The sequence below is a fragment of the Condylura cristata genome, unplaced genomic scaffold, assembly GCF_000260355.1.
Source record: "Condylura cristata isolate star-nosed mole 26May11 unplaced genomic scaffold, ConCri1.0 scaffold00015, whole genome shotgun sequence".
In the NCBI taxonomy this organism is placed as follows: domain Eukaryota; kingdom Metazoa; phylum Chordata; class Mammalia; order Eulipotyphla; family Talpidae; genus Condylura; species Condylura cristata.
This window is the reverse complement of record NW_004567116.1, coordinates 45,963,348-45,969,487: the sequence shown is the minus strand read 5'-3', so window position 1 is coordinate 45,969,487 and position 6,140 is coordinate 45,963,348. Positions and strand designations below refer to the sequence as shown.

Genomic DNA, 6,140 nt, shown 5'->3' with positions numbered 1-6,140 from the left:
TTTCCGGCTCTTTACCCTCACTTCTCTCCTCCACCTCACCGTCCCCACTGCACCACCACTCGGCTCTCGTGCTCCCTAAAACCTCGGCAGGACTCCGCGGAATCTTCCTAGCACTCCCAACATGGCGGCCGACTCCCCTTCGCTCTTTTCGGCCGCTCTGAGCACGTCGAACCGTGGCGCATTTTGGGCTTTGTAGTTCTGGCGACAGACTCAGCGTTCTGTGAGGCCATAAAAAGACTGCAACGCCCAGAATGCACCGCTCCTGAGCATGGCTATTGGGGCCTTTTGGACAGAGGGATGATGTCATTGCAAAATCCCCACTGCATTCATTGTGCTACGGTCTATCCTCCCCCCTGCTGCTGCTAGGCTTGCAATTGCCGCTCGCACCAGCTGAGCTAAGAGTAGCAGCAGCACCAGGGCAGGGACTGACTCCAGCCCTTGGACTTAGGACATCGCAACACCTTACCTTGCGTGCGTGACTCATTCGCACATCATTTCTGTTTATGCCTGGGGTGGGGAGAAAAATCCCAAACCAGGTGAGTTGAAGTGATTTATTCAGATGGTTTTACCAAGTTATTTCTCCCGCTTAGTTCTCCAGGCTTTCTCTTGGGAAGATGGGGGCGGAGGATTGGGGAGATAATTGCAAACGCAGCTTAGCGAAAAGCTCTGTGCAATTTGGGTCACTGCAAAGAACAACTCCAGCAACCTTCCCCCGCCAGAGGACCCATGCTTGCCAATTCCCCAGTCGCAACTCCTCTCAACCTTTATAAGGCTGGGAGAGGGGGCTGGGCTGGGGAGGATGTTGGGAAGTGCTCTTGGAATATCAGAAGAAGGCAGAGGTGGGGGACTGCAGTCCTGTCACGGCCTGAGTGCTGAGATTTGAGTGGGAAGGGGTGATGCGTGGGGAGAAATGGAGACAGTGATTTAATGTAGTCCCGCTACTTTAGAACATTTCTATATCGCTTGGTCGGACACACTATTTATTTTTAAAGATGAGCGTGCTTCTTCTGAGTAGGTTGAGTTTTTGTGGGGCTCTGTTTTTTGTCTGTGTCTATGTCGTTTGTCCTGCCCTTTCTGCCGATCTGAGGTGACAGTGTCCTTTAATGGTGCACTCCGTGCCAGTCAGAAACATTTCACGTGTCTGGGAAAGGTTCTCTCAGGCTGCATTTTTGTTAAGTGTTTTTCTTGTCCTGACTGCAGGGTTTCAGTATTATTTGGAAGCGGAGCCGTCAGATTTGTGCTTTTCTGTGTTAATTTACAGCGCAGTAGACTCCTTCCCACTGACAAGGGTATCATAATGAGCTGCCGTTTCTTGAAGCACTGTCACCAGTCACAAATAACGGTTTGGAACAGGGATCATTAAGGAACCCCCGGTTCATTTTAACGCATTAGGGAAGGGGAAAGTTAGAAGCGCTGTTAACCATCACTTGCCGTTACTGAAAGACATCCAGGCAAGAGTGATTCATGGCCAGGGAATAACCAAGGAACATAGTAGTGTTGTTTGGTTTTTGTCTTTGAACGTTTAACAAGACAGAAAACGTTTTAACTTGTATGATGCCCGCTATTTCCTTGTACTAGTTATTAGGATGATTACTACAATAAATATGTTACTTTGAGATAAACAGCTGGCTGACTCCGAAACAGATGGGGCCAATCTTAGCTGAGAGATCTATAACCTTGGAAATGAATGGACCTAGGGTCAACCACACCCCCTCCTGGAATGTCAAAAGAAGGATAATGTCAGAGTGTTTTATGCTTAATTTCAAAGTGTCAAGCCTTTTCTTAGCCAAGTCATGCATGGTGGGGGGGTGGGGGACAGTGCGAGGGTGGGGTCGGGGATCGTTACTGGTTGTCTTTTGCTGCCAAACCAATTTTGTTCGGTTTAAATTCAAGACTGGGGTCTCCAGAGTTGCAGCTAGGCAATGCTTCGTTAAATGCGGCTTGTTACTGAATGCAAAGGACAGTCCATTGTATGGACTTTGTAGTAGAATGATTTATTGGGATGCAGTGGCAGCTTTTGGATTTGGGAAAAGATGGACTGCCTGGCTTTGCTTCTCTTAAGCCTCTCTGTTGCTTACTCTTTGCTCTTTTGGGTACCTTACCCCTTCCTCCTGTCGCTTGCTTTCCCCTCCTTTATAGTTCTTGAAGTTATTTCAGTTTCTTTGACTGTTTTTCCATTTGCAATTCTATTTTCCTCTCTGCTTCAAAACTCTTCCTTTACCAGCAACGTATTACATCTCTTTTTCTTTACAGTGTCTGTATACTCTTTCCATTGCTTTACCTTACCCTGCAAGTCCAGTATGGATGTAGACTGTGTGAATATTTATTCAACTGAGTCTTTTTGAGGAAGTGTTGCTTTTGCTCTCTTTCTTACTCTCTTTTGCAGTCGGTTCTTGGCAGGATGAGTCTGCAATGAGCCTGATCCCTTGGCCTGGTTTGTAGCCTCCATGACAGACATAATTTATTCCTGGCAGCAAGTGGACAGTGAAAGTTTGCACTCATGCCACTTTTCCTTTCATGGTACCTGTATTAAGACTGGTCCATGGGTTAGCAAGATTGTTCGATGGTTTTCTTGAAATTTTCTCATAATTCCAAAGAATAAGTACACTTCTAACGGTTTCTGCCTCTTTTAATACATTTCCCCCTATCCCTGATCCAGTAAGAGGTGGAGCCAAACTATTTTTTTTTTTTTGAGATATTTAGAGTGGCAATAGCTTTCTTGCTGCCATGGTTTCTCTTTTGTGCATGAAAGAAGTTTATTCTTTTATAACCCACCCCCTTAAGGAGGATGGTATGGTGGTGGTTATGTTTTCTTTAATAGCAGTGCTTCTCTGAGCATGGGAAATCTAACTGTTGTCCATCTGGAGGCAGCCAGTGTGACAGGCAGATTCAGAGGCTGTCATCTGAGACCTTCTCTAACCACTTTCTTATATATATATATATATTTTTTTTTTCTGAAATTGCATTTCCTCCCACTCAGTGTTTTAGGAAAGAACAATGAACTAAATGGAAGATTACATTTGGTCTAATTATTGTTCTCCAATCACTGTTATTGTTATGAACTTGATAACTATGTATTTCTTTCTCCCTCAGTTTTTACATTTACAAAAACTTGCTCCTCAATTAACTTGGCTGATGGTATAGCCTACTACAGTCCCGTCATAGCCTGTCAATATTAGCCAATAATAATTGAGTAGTTACTGTGTTCTAAGGCCTGTGGATATATGAGTGAAAGCGAAGCTTCCCTTGTTCTTATGAAGTTTATATTGTAGTACTTGGACAAATAATTGCCAGTGAACAAACATTGCTGCCAAAGGGGCATAAACAGCAGGTGAAATAGGAGAGTGGCTAGGATAGTGCTCTCACCTTGTCTAAGGGAAACCAAGGAAGGTTTCTTCAAGATTTGAAGAGTGACTAAAAGTAATTTAGGGTGGCAGCGGTGGAAGGTCCTTAGAGGAGACAAAGAAGGTTCTAACAGAGGGAACCACATGTTTAAAGTACAGAGGAAAGAGTGGTGAGTATGAGAGTTTGAAAGGAGGTCAGTCAGTATTGTGAGCACAGAGCAAGGAGAGACAGACTAGAATGAAAAAGAAGGAGACTGGAGAGATAGGCCCTGACTAGAGAATGGTCATGCCAAGGTGAATTTTGGTCTTTATTCTAAGAGCAATAGGAACCTAGTAAAGAGCTTTAATTAGATGTGTTACATATGTAAAATGATATTAAAAGCATCACTTTGTTGTTAAGGGAAGATATTGGAGAAGAGGATTGGCAAAGTGAATATGTAGAGAGTAAGTAGCCTAATCAACTTTGTAGTCTACATGAAGGATGAGGGTGGATTGGCTCTAGGCTGCTGACAGAGGACTTGGAGAGAAGTGAAGAGATTAGAGAGATATGAAATTAAAAGATTACAATTGACAAGATTGTTGAATGACTGAACATGGGAATAAGGAGAAGGAGAGTGTCGAGACGACTTGAATTTGAACAACTGGGGATACCATTTATAGGGAAATAAAACACGGAATGAGGACAGGTTATTATTAATTATTTATTTAATTAATTTTTTTGAGGAGGGACTTCTCAAAAATCCATAGGGCACATTGAATTTGTGGTCGCAGAAAGACATCTAAGATCTTCATCTCACTCACCCTGAAAAATGTATAGGATGCTGCCTGTTGGAGATAAAGAAGTCTGATAAGATTTTCTAAGACCAAGTACTACTTAATGCGTTAGCTATAAGAAGTTGGACATGTCGTATTCTTTTGTTGAGCATTATATCTTTAAAATATATTTATTCCACTAATTTGTATTTCTCCCCCTAGCTATTTATGCAGCATTGAATAAGACAATGTCTGCTTAAGATAAATTTGCTCAGATGAGGGAGACAAAATAAATAAGTAGTCACATAGAGGTATGTAGGCCATGCTGGTAGGGCATACCCGCAAGGAGGCACCCATCCTTCCTTACTGGGGGGAATGATGGATGCCACAAAGTAGTAGGTAATTTTTGACCCAGGATTTGAAGTCAAGAAATAGCTCTTCAAACTGTTTTTAGGCACCTAATATCATGACTTACACAAATTGGGGGTACTGTGAATGTTTGTTGACTGGCTAAACTAAACTAGGGCACTCAGGGCCTTTTCAATAGCAGAAAATATCAACACATTGGAAGAGGGCAACTGGTTATGCAAAAGTCAATATAAAATGCTTTACAACAACTCCACTAAGATTATTCCTGAAGTCTGCAGATATTTTGCAGATGACTTTCAGAAAATTTCCATATCTGGTTTCTTTTTTGGAACTTCTTTATTTAGGTTATGCTCTCAAAAATAATTTTAATTGTTAGAGTTCCCTAAACCAGTGGGTCTCTGACTTTTGAATTATTTTTTAAAGATTTAGTTATTTATGCATACAAGAACTGGGGTACAGGCCAGAGAAGCGAGGGGTAAGAGGATTCACCAGAGAAAGAGTGGGGAGCAGAACAGGCAGTTGTACTGATATACTGCTGAGGGGAACAGCAGGGGGGTCAGGAGAGGTCTGCCATGCCATGTGGATCACCTCCCTGACTGGGGAATTGAATTTGTGCTGCAGTGGCTGCAGATAGCTTCCTAGTGCTGTGCTTTAACCCACTGCGCCACCAGAGAGGGCCCTGACTTTTGAATCTTATGAGTAAAATTTTAAAAAGATAAAATGGGTGACCTGTTGGCAGTGGTAATATTTCCATAGTAAAGATTTGTATTTTTAAAATGTCTCCTTTCATTTATCTTAAAGGACATTTAATATCTAAGAGTTGTAGGAAAAGTTTTGGTTTTTTTTTTTTTGAAGATTTATTTATTTATGCATACAGAACTGGGGTACAGGCCAGAGGTGCAGGGGCAATGAGAGAATTCAGCAGAGACAGAGTGGGGAGCTGAACAGCCAGATTGACTAAGTACACTGCTGAGGGGAGCAGCAGGTGAGACAGGAGATCTGCTGCTCCATGTGGGTCACCTTCCTGGCCTGGATTGAACTGATGTTGAAATGGCTGCGGATAGCTTCAAAGTGCTGCACTTTAACCTGTTGCGCCACCAGGGAGGGCACCGGAGAAGTTCATTATTAAAACAAAAAAATATTTGGTTTTATAAATAATTGTCTACATTGACTTTATTTTTCTCATTTTGTAACAGAATAGTAAAAAACAAGATAAGCAAACACCAAAATGTTACACTGATTTATGGAACTATTGCCCTGTTTCCTTGGCTGTGTTAGAAATGTGGCCCATCTCCAAGTCAGAACATTCCAAGTATGGGGAATTTTATATGAAACACAGATAATTTATTCTGTCATTTCTTCCCCATAGGAATTCAACCTTTGAAAACTAGATGGGCTTCCTCAACCTACAGTAGGAGTTTTAACTTCTCCTGGGGTATTCTCAGGGAAACCATGAACCCCCAGAATCATATGTTAAAGAGTGTGCATGTGTAAGAAAAGAGTTCACATGTGCATGTGCTCATTTTCCATTATTACGTCTATGTCCTTGGGCAAGCTCCATGAAGCTCTGTTTCTCCACAAGATTGTTGTGAGACTTAAATAAGTTAATATACTTTACATGTCTGACCACATTCCTGAATAGCTGGTGCTCATGGCAGGTATTTTTTTTTTTTT

The 6,140-nt window shown here is 42.1% G+C and overlaps 1 protein-coding gene across 1 annotated transcript in view; it reads left to right on the top strand.

The window, feature by feature from the left end:
• The first annotated feature begins 357 nt into the window (after nt 1-357).
• Nucleotides 358-6,140, top strand: part of RAB30 (RAB30, member RAS oncogene family) — a 78,479-nt gene continuing 72,696 nt past the window's right edge. Inside the window, exon 1 of the mRNA XM_004683247.2 lies at nt 358-536. The gene's annotated coding sequence lies outside the window, so the exon portion shown is untranslated. The remainder of the gene's footprint in view (nt 537-6,140) is intronic.